Source organism: Dermacentor silvarum, chromosome 1 (genome assembly GCF_013339745.2).
Source record: "Dermacentor silvarum isolate Dsil-2018 chromosome 1, BIME_Dsil_1.4, whole genome shotgun sequence".
Classification (NCBI taxonomy): Eukaryota; Metazoa; Arthropoda; class Arachnida; order Ixodida; family Ixodidae; genus Dermacentor; species Dermacentor silvarum.
Window position 1 is genome coordinate 435,598,747 of NC_051154.1, and position 18,398 is coordinate 435,617,144.

Genomic DNA, 18,398 nt, shown 5'->3' on the forward strand with positions numbered 1-18,398 from the left:
CAACTTCTCAAGTATTATAAATATATTAAAAGTGCCAGTGAGAAAATTCTAGAGCAACATGAAAGAATCCCGATACAGCTTTCTATTGCTCAATACGTGCTACGTAGAATTGTTTTTCCGAACGTGAAAAAAGCCCACGAATACACGGAACGTGCCTAGAGCGGCTAGTCGCGCGGCAGTCTTGCGTGTATTTGCAGGTTTCTTTCACGCTCGGAAAACACTTTAATGCATCACGTATTGAGCCACAGAAAACGGCATCGGGAGTTTTCCATGTTGCTGTACAATTCTCTCGTTCACACTTTTACCCAAATATGACATTAAAAAAGTGGATTATTAATTATGAAAATAATTATGTAATTAGGCGGAATGCAAAACATAATCTGAGTATCTCCAAGCGACGGCAGACAACATTACCTTGGTCCTGTCTAGCTACGTGATATGTACATATTTTTAAATCTTGGTGCATGATAGTTAAGACACCCAGTATATCTCATATACATGCAACAAAATTTGCACAAACTGCTCTTGCACACAGCAGTTTTTGTGGCACACAGGAGGTTCTCCCTTCCGCAGCGGCTTTCGAGGTTAATTTGACCGTGTGAGGTTCTTTGGACAATTCAGAAATAAGGTGGGAACTGCACTTGCAGACAGAACCGAGATCTTTGACGCGTTAAGTAGCACCCTTTCATCGAGTTCCGCGTAACATGCCGTGGGTATCACATCCTTTGAAAAACTCTTGGCGCAGACATGGTCGGTAGGCATTAGAGTTCGGTCTGCCCTCAGATTTGCAAGGCGCCACAGCTCTAGACGTGCGCCGTGGGACGGCGCTTTGAGTTATTGTACACGCTCCACCCCAGTCCGGTATCTAGAATTCCATTTCGAAACGATGCACTTTATACCCATTTCAAACGCCCCTCAGAAGGCCGCTGCCACTTTTGTCGAGGGCTACAATACCCAAGCACAAGCTCATGAAACGCACGTGAACAAAAAAGCATGCCTTCAAAACAGCGCGGCCGCACATACAAGCAGGAAGACGCAGCAGCAGCAGCAGGACGTGCCTTGCCGCCGAGGCTGGGACCGCATTTTGCAGCGCCCTCTACGACGGCGCCGACCGAACTCTAACCGGGCCGAACATAATCTGGACGCGAGCGGGCGGCGCTTTCGCGTGCGTGGGGAGACCGTTGTGGGGAGAGCGTGCATGAGCACCTCACTTTATTATTCTTACACCGTGCTTTTCAGGCGCAATGAATTGTTTAGAAGGTCAGGGCTTCGGATTATCCGCCTTGAAGGACAAGAATTCTTGTCAATCATTTGTTAGAAGTCACCTCCAGATTTTCAGAAGATAACGATGTCGTCTACAAGCCTCAAGTTAATGAGATACTCGCCGTTGACCCTCACTTCTAGTCCTTCCCTGTTTAATAGCATGAATACTTCGAAGTGTGCAGTGATAGTATTGGAGATATTATGTCTTCTTCCCTGACGCCTTTCTTGATAGATGTTTTTTTTATTTTTCTTGCGGATAATTAAAGTAGGTGTGTGATGTTTATACCTATTTGCCAAGATATTCACGTATGATTCATGTGCTTCTTATATACGACATGCCTTCATGACTTCTGGTATCACTACTGAATAAAAAGCCTTTTTGCAATCTATGAAAGCCGAATAGAGAGTTGGTTGTACTCTGCAGATTTCTCAATTAACTAATTGATCGCATAGATGTGATTGATTGTTGAATGTCACTTTCTAAAGCTAGCTTGTTATCTGGGTTAGCTGAAGTCAAGCGTTGCCCTAATTCTATTGCAAGTTAGCTTGGTGAATATTTTGTAGAAAAAGAAAAGCAGGCTGAGTCCTATCTTATTCGCTGCTTTTCTGGAATGAAGCCCTGCCAATGATATGAAATTCAGGCGCTTGGTAATAAAGCGTCTCTTGTGTATTTTTGTAATACAACGCACATTCTCAAGAATCGCCTGTGAATCTACCATTCAGCATTTTCGGTTTGATTACTTGAAGATTGAAGATGCAGATATCACTTACACGAGAAATCGCAGGTAGCTAATTAGCAAGAAATTAAAGTTTACCTGTCAATTATTCACGTATGGTATACGTCGAAATTCTTAAATTGTAGGCAGTGAAATGATGTCTGTCCCGAAATGTGGTGCGAAATATATTGGGGTTCCTATTAACAGATTCTTAAATGTCTACCTCTAATATTCCGGAATAATACCGCAACGCCAAACTACACTTTAGCACACTTCGAAGGCGTATATCTTTAAAATAATGCTATATAGACTAAGAAATTCTGCTAAAGACAGATACCTCTAATAATTCTCGATTTCAGTACCGCATTCCGAGCACCTAAATGACTAAAAAAGTTCAACGTTGAACCTTTTTATTAGCGACGTGGAAATTCTTATTTGTTATAAAAGTAATTCCAACTTTTTCTTGAGTTCCACTTCAACACGCCGAATTACGTTATCTTTCACAGATGATTCTAAAAACACAAACAAGAAAACAACAACGGTAGAATTAAATAAAAGAAAAAAAAACAAAGCTGGTACCGATCGCAGCGAAATAGAAACGTTGCGGAAAGACACAGTACATGCTCACGCGTGGTCGCTTGCTGCGAATCCGTGTAATGCCTACATTAGCTGGTCATTGGCTTCGGCGAAGCACAGAGCACGAATATATATCACATCACATATTGTCTGGGTGATTGATCCTCTCGCGTAAAAGAAAATTGAATCTGCGGTGGACATTTCCACTTATGGCCACGAAGTGGCCGTGCATTGCATTTTGTGAAAGAAATAGTTCTTCAAACCATGCCGTGCTTTCTGTTTGCTCCGTTCTAATTACTCCGCAATAAACTACATATCTCGATTTGAAATATGCCTGCAGAGCGGTGTTTCCATTGGGCGACGGCAGCCGAAACTATTAGGAGGGCTCCAGGCTATCCCTTATGCACATCAACGGGACGCTACCGGTACATGGCGCCACCCTATGTCCTAACGCTCAATGCGCCGCGATAAAACGGTGCCTCTCGCCTAGTCTCACCCCTGTTGCTGAAGTGGCTAATAATCCAATCGGGACTTGCGCACAGCACCAGTCAGTTGAAATGAGATCGCGAGAAGAACGAAGTGTGGCGACAGCTTCGTTTTACGCCGCGACTTTACGGTACCCAGGGGCTGGACAGAATGTGGCGTTTCCCGGTGCCTCTTGCGTAATCAGGTAAATTGGACGAATAATTTGACACCAGGTATTGTAGTGTACATGGTATCTTGAAATGTAGAAATACGAAACTATGCTTTTTTGACAAATCCCTTCAACTTTTAATATAAACATGTGCCAAAGAATTGGCAAGAAGAACGGTAATTATTGCCACAGTTTATTTAGTAAATGGATTGTTTGGGTTTTTCTTTCAAATAATGTCCGACTGATAAGGTAAGGTAGTGACGTTATTCGACTAGCCTTTGCAGCCGTTCAAATAATGATCAAATTAAAAAAAATCAACATATTGTATATCCAGATGCTGTACTGAAACCATTGTGTTTCTAGTGGAGTTTTGAGGCGGCGACGAATAAAAGCCCGAATACAAGTTGACACAACAAAGCTCGATGCCAATTATTAACGTACAAAGTTGAGCAAGTTCTAGGGAAAATAATACATCGATCAATCAATAAATCAATCAATTAAATCTTTATTTACAACATTTTGTTGCAATTTGTTGGGGGCCCTTCAGGCGAAAAGCTGTGTCAACAGCTTGAAAGTGCCTGAAGGCCCTTTATGACAGCACTACAGACAGCGTACAACAAAATAAAGTATATAAGCGTACATGGGCTGTATTAATCAAAACATATTAGATATCAGTTTGTGCACAACAGTGGTCATTTGACAGAGTTATTGAAAAGTAAAAAGAAGATAAACAACGCATCTTCATGTGATAATGAAGACTAGACTAAATACCATAAGTATACCAAGAAAGATAGCGATACATTAGCAACAGTTTATTAGATCTGCGTGCTTGTTTTCACGCACAGGCGTCATGGATCATTGGAAAACAAAAAATGTTGTCTCATTGCTTTCCGGGTTAAGACATGAACGTCAATACCTTCCTTTTCATATTTATTGAAAAGAGAAGGGGCATTGTAGAGTAGTGACTGCATTAGGTAATTAGTACGCCTTTTCGGGACAAGCCATTGTCCTGGCTACGGGTGTGTTGGTCACCTAACTGCCGTTGTAGTCCTGACAGCGATTTCAGAAGTGAGGAGAACTTTTTAGAGGAAATGAAGTATGAGTACAGCAAACGAAAGTGATACACCTCAGAAACTCTGATTATGTTAAATTTGGTGAAAAGGTGTAATGTTTTGTGGAGATATGCACCGTTCGCTATAATTCGAAGTGCACGTTTCTCAAAAACAAGAAGTTTGTGTGTTAGTATTTGTAGTGGTACCCCACACAAGCGTGCAGTAGTTAATGTGTGACGCAAATAGTGCCTGATAAATTTGTAATTTCACGTTTTCCGGAAAGAAATGGCGACATCGTGACAAGGCGCCTGTTGCTGATACCAAGGATTTCGACAACATGTCAACATGGGGTGTCCAATTCAGTACAGTATTGAAAACGACACCAAGTACCTTAGGTGCGCTAACAATCTCAATTGGTACATTATCAAGCAGCAGTTCGTCGCATAGAGATACCTGTCTACCGCTGGTCCTAAACATGATTGCTCTGGATTTTTTGTTATAAATTTTGAGGCCGTTGCGGCTGGACCATTCTGATAAAGTGGAAAGGAGCGCGTTCGCGTTACGAATGACCTCGTCAACCACTGTACCAGAGACAAACAGGCTGGTATCATCCGCGTATAGAACGATTGTTGCCTCGTTCTGCGTGTCTATCATGTCGTTAATGTAGATATCGAACAGAAGGGGGCCTAAGGCGCTGCCCTGTGGGACACCTGACCCTATTGCCCTGCCGGAGGAAATACTATTCCTTATGACAACGCTCTGCCTACGATCAAGCAGATACGAACACATCAGAGAATGGGCCACTCCGCGTACACCGTAGGCCGTCAAATTTGTTAAAAGAGTTTTGTGCTGTAGACGGTCAAACGCCTTATTATAGTCAATAAATATTCCGAGAACTAAGTTTCCTTTTTCTAGGCTATTGATAATTAATTCCTTCTGGATAAGCAGTGCGGTTTTTGTAGAGCGTCCTTTGTGGAAACCATGTTGACAGTCGTTTAGAGCGTTATGTTTCATAAGGAAGCCATTAAGACGAGAGAAAATAATTTTTTCCAGACCCTTGGAAAATATTGGCAGTATTGAGATCGGTCTGTAATTGCCTAAGCCGTTTTTATCACCACCCTTGAATATGACTAACACTTTGGCTGTTTTCATTGCACTAGGGAAAGAACCAGATTCAAGAACAAAGTTAAATATGTATGTTAAGTATGGTGCAATAATATCAATCACGTATTTTACAGGAATAACTTTGAACCCATCAATATCAGTTGCTTTACTGTTTGGCAGTCCGATGAATGTTCGACAAACTTCTGCATTATCTGATGGCTCAAAAAATTGTTTGCGTGCACTCATCTGTGATCCCCGCGTCTATGGGGCCCATTGTAGTAGCCGCCATGTTTGTGAAGCACTGGTTGAATTCTTCGGCCAATGGAGTGCCAGAGATTTTGTTATTATTTAAAGTTATTTCCAACTCAGGAGAATCGGAACTTTTTGGATTAAGTACATCGTTTATAATTCTCCAAGTTATGTCTGGTTTCTTTTGCTCATCATAAAACAGGTCATGATAAGAATCCTTAGCTTTTCTGAGAACTTTGTTTAATTTGTTTCTGTATTTTTGAAGGTTGCAAGGTCCGAAGATTCGCGCGAACGCAGAAATTTCCTGAATAACTTGTTTTTTTCATTGATTATTTTTAAATGTTCAGGCCGGACACAGGGCTTTCTAATCTTCTTTTTCAATTTTGCTGTTTTGCATGGAAACGAAATGTTGCATATGCGAAGAAAGATCAACAGGAACTGATTGTAGGCTTCTGAAGCATCATTTTTGGAATATATGGAAGACCAGTCGCAGTTCAGCACGCATGTGCGAAATGAATTGATGCTTTCACTTGACATAGGCCTGTATAGCATGGTTGATTTACGCTGTTGATTCTTGCGAGTAGAGTAAGAGCACACGATGAAAACCGGACAGTGGTCACTAATGCTACAGCTAATGGTACCGGCCGCGTGGATTCACGTGTCCACGCTAACAATGAAATTGTCAAGAGCAGACTGGCTACGTACAGATACGCAGGTGGAAATGTTGATTACACTACAAAAACCATAGGCACTTAGCGCGAAGGAGAATTCACGTGATAAGTTGAGGTCAAGGACGTTAATATTCATATCACCACCAAGAAGAAGTTGATATCAGTTCAAGGCCGCATAGTCGAGCACTTCTTCAAGATATGTTAAGAATTTGCTAACGTTTCCAGAAGGGGGATGGTACACAACTAGCAATAAAGTGCTCGCAGTTGTTGCGCATACCGTTTCATAATCGGCGGTCACACATGAAAACTCATGCATTAAATCGCACTGCATAGTGCTCTTAACGTTCATGACCACTCCACCCTCTCGAGGCATTCTGTTTGAAAAAAAGTGTGCATACCCATTCAGCACTAACAAGTCACTGTTTTCAGTATACCAAGTTTCAGAGAACATCAAAAGTAAAATGGAAGCTATTAGGAAAGGCAGAACTTTCATCTTGTTTGCATACAAGAGAGCGAGCGTTCATGTGGATCGCAGTAACAACGGGCTGCGTGTGCGCCGGTAACGTGGTTTCAGAAGGCCGTGGAACAAGGAAATGACAGTACACAGCAGGGAGGGCAGGTGGGTTGGAACACTTAGCCAAGAGGGTGTTCGCAGAAACAACTAAATGAATGCAAGAAGCGTGTCTCTAACAGTCCCGCGAAAGAGGCACATGGAAGACGATTTTACGTCTTGGGCGCTTAATAATTATTCTCGCTGTCGTACCAATCCGTGGTTCAATCGGTCACGCGCCACTTTTGATATTTTTTTGCTTGGGCCTTGGTTTTAATCAGTGTTCCAACAGGCACATGCCACACACTTCCACTGCGGCAATAATCTGTAAACAGCCTTACGCCGTAACCTCGCAGAATTCTTAACAGGCATCACGAGGAGCATATTCCGTTCATTCTTTCTCTGACGCAGCGTTTAGACACCTACAGATTGCTTTAACAGATGTGTGCACTTCGTTTTAGCGAGTGCTTCACGCAAGCTAGACCACAAGCAACAGAAAAGTGAAAGGCTGTAAATTGCTGTAAAAACTGGACATATAGCCAAACACATTACAGCCCAATTTCGTCTAACTTTGCCAAATGCAAGCTTGAAGACGTAAGGAGTGGTAGTAGCTGTCACTGGATCACAATAACCTAAATGGAACGGGTTCTTCGCTATAAATTTCAGACTGGTTTAGAATAAGAAGGAGAAATCGTGGTAGGTGTACTAAAAGAAATCGTGGGTGTTCACTGTACATGGGTAGAACGCAATCCGAACTTTCAGTATGCTGTAGTAATATGGACCACCCGGCTAGTTATTATCATTATCATCAGCATCACCACTATCAGACTATATTTATGTCCACTGCAGGGCGAAGGCCTCTCGCTGAGATCTCCAATTACCCCTGTCTTCCGCTCGCTCATTCCAACTTGCGCCGGCAAATTTCCTAATTGCATAACGCCCCCCCCCCCCCCCTAGTTTCCTGCCGTCCTCCACTGCGCTTACCTTCTTCTTGTACCCATTCTGTAACTGTAATGGTCCACCGCTTATCCATCCTACGCATTACATGGCTTGCCCAGCACCATTCTTTCTTCTTAATGTCATTTCGAATATCGGCTATCCCCGTTTGTTCTCTGATCCACGTCGCTCTCTTCCTGTCTCCTAACGATACGCCTAAAATTTTTCGTTCCGTTGCTCTTTGTGCGGTCCTTAACTTGTTCTCGAGCTTTTTTGTTAACTTCCAAGTTTCTGCATTATAGGTTACCACCGGTAGAATGCAATGACTGTATACTTTTCTTTTTAACGACAGTGGTAAGCTCCCAGTCAAGATTTGGCGATGCCTGCTGTATGCACTCCAACCCAATTTTATTCTTCTGCAGATTTGCTTCTCATGATCATGGTACCCTGTGAGTAATTGACCTAGATAAACGTACTCCTTTACATGCTCTAGAGGATGACTGGCGATCCTGAATTCGTGTTCCCTTGCCAGGCTATTGAACATTATCTTTGTCTTCTGCAGATTAATCTTCAGCCCTATTCTTAAAACGTCTCGTTTAAGGCCCTGAATCATTTGTTGTAATTCGTGCCCATTGTTGCTGAATAGGACAATGTCGTAAAGTTAATATAGATGCTCATAGGTCATGTTGTACCAAAACCCGTAGCTCGAGAAACAGTGCCCGTACGCAAGACCTACCATTATAGACAAATCATATCCCGCTTGGTTCAGCATGATTTTGCTCACAGTCCCGTGCCATACTTTATATAGTCGCCATACAAAGCAATTATTAAAAAAAATATTTCATATTTGCTGACCTCGTCTCGGCAACGTGGTTCAAACAATGAAGAATCGTCGTTATTAATGGTTTAATGTGATTTAGAGACTGCTCAGGATTACTACATTATCTACGCGTGTGCTGCAATAAATGCTGCGTCAAATGCACCACTTGAAATGTGCAAAGAGTTTTACTGGAAAATACACAAAGTTTTTGTGTATTTTTATGCCCTTTTTATAGTGACGCTTTCTTTGCCTCTACCGTCACGGGTACGGCATGATCGCGGCGGCAGCAGCTGCTGCTGATGCTAACGCCTGCTACTGCCTATTACTACTACTACTCTACTATTGCTGCTCCTGCTGCTACTGCGACTGCTGTTATTACTGTTATTACTATTACTTCTACAACTACTACTGCTACTACTATTACTACTACTACTGCTAATTATGGGTTGGTCGATATCATGGCAGGTATATTACAGGTGTTCTGAATGCTAGTACTGAATGATAGGTTGGTCGATATCACGGCAGATATATTACAGGTGTTCTGAATGCTAGTACCGGCACTAAACAGACTTTAACTGGGTTCCCAGCAATCATGCACCAAGTAAAGAAAAAGAACAAATTATTCTACTCCAATAAGACCAAGTGCATGTTGTTACGAGTCTTGTCCAGAAACCGATGACTATAATCAATGAGCGAAAACAATTAGCCAGCTTTAAATGCGTTAGCAATCTTTTTGTACTTCAGTCACTTTCCGGTGTATGCGTTTGTGTGTTTGCACCTGTGAATCTAACCGTTGTCCCACCCACCTGGGCCACTGCGTAGTTGGTGGTCGAAAGGGAAGCGAATCCGGCTGTTGTGCTGAGAGAGCAGGGTTCGAGACCAGCTATCGGACAAACTTGGGTCACTGAGTATGTGGCCGTGTCGTGCCGCTCTTCAACAAACCTCTTTCACGCCGACACGAGTCATTTTATACGCGGGACTGGGTAGGCACCGCAGTTGGAAGAAACTCCTTGACGCCGACTTGGGGCAGTGGGTACGTTTCACTCGGTCTGTGTTGGTCTTGAACGAACCTCTTTGACGCCAACTTGGGTCACTGAGTACATGCCACTGAGTGTGCGGCAAGCGAGGGAGCAATTGTATGCTTTCGCAGGTGCCGGCGCGCGACGCTTCCCGTCTGGGATGCCACGCGTGGACTTGCCGGCATTGCCACTAGACGGCGCCATGTGTGCGTGAAAGAAGTGCGAGAGAGGAGCCCGGTGACTCCATGAAGCGTTCGCATGCATGCACAGGCGCGCAATGCATTTCAGAGACCACGCACCGGCTGCGTGGTGGCGGCGCTAGATGGCGCCGATAGTTCTTAAGGAAGCGGTCTAGGTCTGAAATTTAGCGTTAAAAAATCGGGTGTTATGGTATTCAATAAAAAAAGTGAACTGACAGTGGCAATACAGGGCCAGGAAATACCTCGGGGAAAAGAATATAAATACCTTGGTATATGGATAAACGAATGCAATAAATATGTGGAAATACAGGAAGAAACAATAACAGCAAAGGGGAACAGAAATGCGGCTGTAATGAAACGCTATGCTGATACAAAAGCTACTAGGCGCTCTGGGGTATGTCGAAAGGTGTAATGGTTCCAGGTCTTACATTTGGAAATGCGGCTGTTTGTTTCAAGTCAGGGGTACAATCAGTACTCGATGGCAACCAAAGGTCAGTGGGACGCCTCGCGATGCACAGTCACGGGAAGACTACAAATGATGCTGTGTAGGGCGATATGGGCTGGACAAGTTTTGAAGTAAGGGAAGCTCAGAGATAAATTCATTATGAACAACGACTGAGGAATATGGAAGAAATTAAATGGGCTGGGAGAGTGTTCAGATATTTGTACAGGAAAAAAAAACATTCATTTACAGTGGAGGAAAGGAATTGGGAAGCTTACCAGCAAGTGTGCGACTAGTATGGTGAAGCTACATGGCTACAAAGAACGTCAAGCGGGAAGTCCTAAAGGCTGATATAATCTCAAGGGTGGCGACAATGGAAAAGAAACCTGCTATGAGTAACTACTTAAGAGAAAAAAACGAAATCAGGAAAGAAACAATTTATGATAACTCAAAGGGAAGCTCCTTACTTTTCGAAGTGCGATCAGGATGCCTTAAAGCACGCCATTATATAGCGAGATGCAGCAAAGAAGTTGAACCATGTGCTTGCTGCGGTAAATCTAGGGAAACGACGCAGCATGTTTTCTTAGAATGTGAACTTATCTACCGAGCGGTAGATTTGCGCACCTCTGGCCTCCTTGAAGCCCTTGGGTTCAGCGAGGGCAGGCGGAAAGTAAACGTGTCCACAATAGAGATTAGTGAGAGGCGATCGGAAGATTGGTGGAAGAAAAGTAGGAAAACCACACACAACGGAGGCGTACAATAACAAAGTTCCCAATAGGGGTTCAGAAAGTTTGGGGAAGAAAATTCTTCGTGTTTTTTGAAGATCGGTAGGACATTACACAATACAATAACAAGAGCTTGGTTGCGCAACTCACCGCCTCGTTCCAAAGGGGACGCTCCTGACACCCATCCGAAGCGTGAAAGAGTAATTCCTTCCACGTTACACGCTTCGTACTAACTCGTTTCGATGGTGGCCATACTTTGTGTCGCTGTATTGATTCAACCCTAACGCATTACCGTCGACCGTCATGATGAGATGGGTTCTGCGGTAACTTTTTCATTGTTGTTCTAATCGTCAAGATGTCAATTAGAAGGTTGTGTAAAATCGTGAGAGACGTAAAAATGTTGTGTTTGCAGGAAAGTACTTATGGCATGTTTACCTTTCTGGCAAGTAGAGGAAGTCAGCGAAATATAAAAAAACTACCATGTTATTGCACACCCGTATGCAAAGCATGGCAACGCCGACAGAAAGTCTCAATGGGACAACAATCTGTTACGTTGTCACTGGGCCGAGCGGAGGCGATGGCAGCATGCGTGTTCTTTCCACGACGCAAGAAACTCCTCCCGGCGATTATTGCGCATCAATATCAAGGAAACGCCCTGCCCTGTACGACGAGCCTGGGATGAACACCTTGCATTCCCAAATGACACTGTTTGATGGCAATGCATTTCTGTGGGCACGAATGTGCAGTCACATAGTATTTTTCTAAATTCTGCAGGCTTTCTCTATTTGCCAGAAAAAGCAAACCAGCGATGTGTACTTTGCTGGAAACACCTTATTTTGATGTGTCGCGCGATTTTCTACAACCACTTAATAGAGTAATATAAGAATATTGACAAATAGAGTAATATAAGAAGTTTGACAGTTTCTTTTGAATAAAATATTTGATATTAGAGAATAAACAATCCCTTGTGGTTTCTCAACAAGACGTAAACAAACATCAGCTTGTTATTGTTCATGTGAAATAATCCGTGTGTTTGTGTTTTTCGAAAGTCGGTGCATGATAGCTGGGACACCCTGTATAACCTCTGTATGCTGAACGACAAAGAAGGGTCATTAGGCGCGCCTGTATTCTGCGTAATAATAAAAAAGAACGCTACATAAAACCATAACGCATAGTGCCGGCTTACATGTATACCGTTTGTCTCTAATGCACACCGACCTCATCAGCATTATATTCAATGGATTCTTTGGGCTTTCCTTTTGACTTTCTTTAATTCAGCGATTCGCTTCGTGCAATTGGGCGTGTGTTCATTCTTCGACAGTTCTCCAGAATGGGTACCGAATTTTTATAGTTATAGCTAGAATTGTGTCGTACTTCTCTCCTCATGCATTTGTCATCGACATTCCTCCCTCGTGAAACATCATTCATCGCCTTCGTCTACCTGACACCGCTGTGTATACGTTAGCGCACCCGTGCATCCCTGCACACTGTGCATCCACCTATGGTGTTTGTATTTCGGCATAGCTTGTCAGCGGTGCAGTGCGTAAGCATAAAAATTGCATGACTATACACGTATGACCTTGGAGGTGGTTAAGAAGAAAACAAACATAAACATAGCGTGAGGCTGCATGTCGCATAGAATTAAACAAAATTGCTCGCATCGCCTTTAGTTGCATAGAATGTTATACAGACCGCTTGACCTAAGCTTCACTTCATATAGATTTTAATATGTACGTTGGATCTGTATAATTTTTTCTTGGTCACTATGGCAAATAGAAAGCGAGCGCAGAAACTTTGTCATTTATTTAACTACATATGTGTTTACTGATTGTTCAGTTTGAAGCTCCCATACGCAGTGCCGAAGCGCCCACTCTTTTTCTTATAGTTATCATCTACTCTAGAACGAAGGTCTCTCCCAGAGATCGCCAATTACTCCTGGCTTGCATAATCAGGCTTCACCGTATGTCTGCAGATTTTCGAATCTCATCCGACCGTCTAACCCACTGCCATCGTCGACTACGCTTTCTTTGCCTTTAAGTACCTGTTATGTAATTTCCCACTAGGGTCCTTCTCTACACAGTGCAACCCCTGCACAAACCAACTTCTTCCTATTCATTGCAACTCGAGTATCAGATATGCCCATTTGCTCTCATATCAATACTGCCGTCTTCCTACTACTTGAAATTCTTCTTCCCACTTCTTTCATTTTTCGTCCGATTTTGCATAGCCCTTAGCTTCTTCTCAAGCTTCTTTGTTGTCCCTCAAGGTTTAGGACTTTATGTTATTATTGATTGAATGCACTGGTTGTATACTTTTCTTTTGGAAGACATCGGCAATCTGCCGATCATGACTTGCGAGTTCACGCCATCAGTACTGGAACACGCATTTATATGAATGGATGGATGAACAACTTTATTTGGGTCCTTTATTTGGGCCGCTCCCACGTCGGGACAGAGAGGCCGAGCCTCTCCGCCGCGTCGCGGGACCGTTGGACAGCCCATAACTGTTCTTCGATATCGGGGCTGCGTAGAACCGCATCCCAACGTGACGAAGTGTTACTTTCATCGTCGCGTAACGCAGGACACCGCCCGAGAATGTGAGTCACGGAGTAAGATAAACAGGAGCGCCGACTCCGCCGCAGCGCAACGCATTCGCTAGGGACCAACCGTGTAACGCTAAATTAGTCATCGCGTAGCGCCATCTGTCGAGGCGCATGGAAAACACTCAACAGCTTGCTTCCATGTGCGCATGCGCTGAGTGGCGGAGGCCGGTGGCGACGGAAGCGTGGCACCGGCAGGGCGGCACGCGTAGAGCTTGTCGTCTGTTAGAAACGTGGGCCCTCGTCCGCCTCAATGTGACAGCAATCAAACACAATAAAATATATGCGCACAAATAATAAAAACGCAAATAAACACGCAGTAGAGCATTTATGCACGTATGCGAAACATTTTTACATGTCATTAGAGGAAACAGACGATAAATGATGCCGTACAAAAAGACACAACAGAAGTACTTATTTTTCACTCCTCAACGTCTGCGCGGAAGCGAAGGTGCGAAATTTTTGTCTTCCTCGCTTTGTTCGCCATGTCTGCAGTATGTTTATTCATGCCTGACGGAACAAGATATACTGATACTTGTGCGTGAAGAGACTGAGCAACAGGACAGTGTTTTCTTCCCGGCTGTAAATCTGGGTATGGCAAAGGACGCGAGAAGTTTTCGCTCTACTACAGCAACTACTGCACCGGTGGCATCAAAAAATTCCTGAAAGTATGCGAGCGCTTAAAGCAATAGACAAAATATGTGCGCGACACTTCGAGAAGCAGCTTATTTTTGATAGTTACTTCAGCAAAGACAAAGGCGATGTCCCGCTAGATGTAAGGCAAGTGCCTCGACTTCGAAGCGGAGCCGTTCCTTCAATTTGTTAAGGGAAGCCTGGCGTAGCTCAATGATGCTGAATGCGGAAGGACGGGAGGAGCTCAATTTAAATTTGTCTACAACTACACACAATGCAGGTGCCTTTCCTTGTCCAAAGACATGCCGTAATGTAGAGAGAGAGAGAGAGAAAGCGAAAGAAAGACAAGAAGGTTAGCCAGCGTAAATACCGGCTGGTTACCCTGTAAATTCTCAGCCTTGCCTTCGAGATGATTCCCCCAGTTATGCAGACGCATAATCAGATCTTCTCTTGTGAAATAATAAGCAGGAAACGCTGGCAGGAATTCCAAATTATTATGTTTAATGAGAATGTGGCGATTGTGCTCGCAAGAGAACCGGGTGACACGAAAAGCACCGCGAGAAACAAAGAAGCAAGCGAAGCATCTTAGCACTTGATGCGTGCTCAGATAAAAAAGAGTGTTAAACGTCAGCTTTTGCATAAAAACCTTCTTTTCGCTGTCGTCTGTCATTGCTTGAGACCACCCGAACTTCCATTATATCGCCTTACCATTTGCTATAGTTTTTCTATCCGCCTTAGTTCACGTAATTTGTATATTTTCTGTTCCTGTGCCTTGTAAAGTTCCATGCAGGCCACCAGACAAATGCCCTGCATTTGGCCTGTATAAAATAAATTAAAAAGAGTGATACATGACTTGTTTCTCCTGCTAACGTCACTCCGTGAACCGCAAGAGCTATGCGCGCTGCAGGAATCAGGGCGTGCGCGAAGCAGGCGACAAAACGGATAGGCAAGCAGGCGCCGCGAGAGAGTCCCCGCGCCTTTGCTCCTTCGGTTTGTTGGGCCCGCCTCTCCGCTGCAGAGTTTTTCCTCATTCGTAGCGCCATCTGGCGAACACGCTGTGAAGCAGGAACCGGCGTTTCAGAATGTGTCCCTTCCAGACGAGCGGAGTCGGCGCTCCTGTCTTATCTTACTCCGTGATGTGAGGTAAGCTTGCTAAGTCATTGCATAGTGCACATGCATTTATTGTCTGAATTTAGGGGTACATTTTGTGAAGAAGTATCCTGGTTTGGGTATGCCGCCGTCTGTAGAAGCCTTACTGTTAAAGCCTGCGGTCTATTGAGTTTACAATATGGGAGGGGGTAGATCCTACGAGCCAAGTAAAAGTGCTTAGTAATTTCTTACTACGAGGAAGGAGAGTCCCGATTGTCAGTACCCCCAACGTCACGCTGCCCGGTACACGTAGCTCTGCGGTTGATAATCCCTCGCGCATCATTGTGTGCCGACTCATTGAGGTTGGGCAGGGCACCCTCGATCTGTCCCATGTTGGCTGGAAACCAGATAACTGTGTGTGGCTTGATCTGTTTGCTTCCTAGTACCCCTAGGGCCAGCTCGGTTATGGTTCCTTTGGCACATGCCCGAACGGCTGATCTCGAGTCACTGTAGATTGATGTCCTCTTGTCGTCCAATAAGGCCGTCGCTATTGCATCCTGCTCTGCGATCTCAGAGGACGTTACTTTACTTTCATGGTCTACGCTAACCGCAGCGAAGGCCTGTCCGTCGGCGTAGCGCGCTGCGTCTACGAAACTGTTCTCCGAAGCCCGTTCACGAGCCTTTTCAAGGAGGGCCTTCGCGCGCGCCCGATGTCTTCCCACTTTGTGTTCCGGATGGACGTTTTGTGGGATCGGGGCGACAGTGATGCGGTCTCGCTGCTCTCGAGGCATGCTGCAGAACTTTGTTTTGACTACTGTGGGGGGAACGCCCAGCTCCTGCAGGATGTGTCTTCCAGCTTGTGTGGTAGATAGCCTGAAGAACTGGGCTCTCTCCTGCGATTCCGCCAATTCCTCTAGCGTGTTATGCATGCGAAGTTGAAGTAAGCTTTCCGTCTGTGTGTATATGGGGAGGCCGAGAGCTCTCTTGATTGCCTTGCTGATTAATGCATTGAGCTTATCCCGCTCCGATCTTTGCCAGTTGTGCATGGCCGCGACGTATGTCAAATGGCCCATTACGAACGCATGTACCAATCTCACGAGGTTGTCTTCTCCGAGGCCTTGCTGCCGGTTGTCCACTCTTCTTATTAGTCTGATGGCATTGTCTGTCTTCTTAGTGAGTCGCAGCACCGTCTGGTTGTTAGAGCCACTCGACTCGACCATCATGCCGAGAATCCGAATGGCATCCACCCTCGGAATATAGCCTCCGTCGTTGTCCGTAGTTTGATGTCACATTTGGCGAGTGGCTTCCATCCCTTTGGTTTGGGACCTCTGCGCTTCAGTCGATATAGTAGCAGCTCCGACTTGTTACGTGAGCACCGAAGGCCCGTGGACTCGAGGTATCTCTCGGTAGGATCAATCGCCTCTTGCAGGGCCGTCTCTACCTGTCCATCACTACCTCCCGTACACCAGATGGTAACGTCGTCTGCGTATATGATATGACTGATACCGTCGATAGCAGAGAGTTTCCTGGATAGACCAGTCATGGCGAGGTTAAAGAGGGTTGGGGATATGACCGCCCCATGTGGCGTCCCCTTAGACCCCAGCTTGATCATGTCTGAAGTCAGGTCCTCGATCTTAAGGGTGGCTTCTCTGTTTGACAGGAAAGACCTCGTGTAGGAATGAAAGTGCTTCCCCAGGTTAAGGCTCGACATTGTGTCTGAAACGAACGAGTGAAGAATGTTGTCAAAGGCCTTTTCCAAATCTAGACCTGTTATGGCTCTCGTGCCCCGCGTATTGCAGTAAATAATGTGATGCTTGATGAGCTTCATCGCGTCCTGCGTCGATAGTCCGGCCCTAAAGCCGATCATGTTGTATGGGTAATTGTCGTGGTCTTCCAGGTAACGTGCTCAGCAACCTTCCCCACGCACGATGTGAGCGAAATTGGGCGGAGGTTATCGAGGCTGGGCGGCTTGCCTGACTTGGGGATGAGAATGGTGTTGGCCGATTTCCACATTTCCAGGACTATACCACTGATCCATGCTTGGTTAATGACGTCCTTTAGGTATTCGATGGACTTGTCGTCCAGGTTCCGTAGAGCTTTGTTCGTGATCTTGTCCGGACCCGGAGCCGATCTGCCGTTGAGGGCGTGGAGCGCCTGCCTGATCTCCTCAATCTCGAATTCTGCGTCTAGCTCAGGCTTCCCGGAGCCTTCGTTGTCAGGGGAAGGTGGTGTAGGGCCCGGTGCGACAGACAGGTATTTCTTCACGAGTCTGGATTAAATTTCCTAAGTCTGGATAAAGGGTGCGCGCCAGTGTGTTGTGTTGGTTGGTTTTAGCGTTCGTCTCGTCGAGGAGATGCTTTAGGAGGTTCCAGGTTCCCCCGTTGCGCATCTGCCCGTCGATATAGTTGCACACCTCATCTCATTGCTGTTTAGAGAGGGCTCTGAAGTGTTCCTCTATAGTTCTGTTGATTTCTGCGATCTTTTTTCTGAGCCTGCGGTTGAGCCTCTGTTCCTTCCACCTGGAGAGGAGGGACTGCTTGGCCTCCAACAGGTGAGCCAGACGACTGTCCATCTTTTCCACTGGGAGGTCGGTACAAACCTCTTTGGGTGTAGCTTTGATGTCGTCTCTAACCTGTGCCACCCAGTGCCACCCAGGCTTGTCCTCACTCACCGTTCGCTCTTCCCTAATCTGGCGAAACTTGTGCCAGTCTGTGTACTGGAACATGCGCTGTCTCTTCTGCTCGACCTGGAGGTGCGTGACCAAGATATAATGGTCGCTACCAAAGTCTACCACGAGGTTCGTTCACTTGACGGCTGCGATGCTCCTAACAAAGGCGAAATCCGGTGTCGTGTCATGGCTCGACGATGTCCCGCATCTGGTGGGGAATGCCGGGTCGTGACTGGCATCAAGTTGAGGTTTAGAGCCTCACGCCAGAGGTCCTCCCCCTTGTTAATGTTGTATGGGTAGCCGCAGGTGTGGTAGGGGGCATTGAAGTCACCAGCTACGATCAAAGGGGAGTCGCGCGCTAGTTGCGTGGCCTTGGTGATTAGGGCTTTGAAGCGTTGTCTTGGGTTTTTGGGACTACTGTAGACATTTAGGATGAATATACTTGCGCGGTT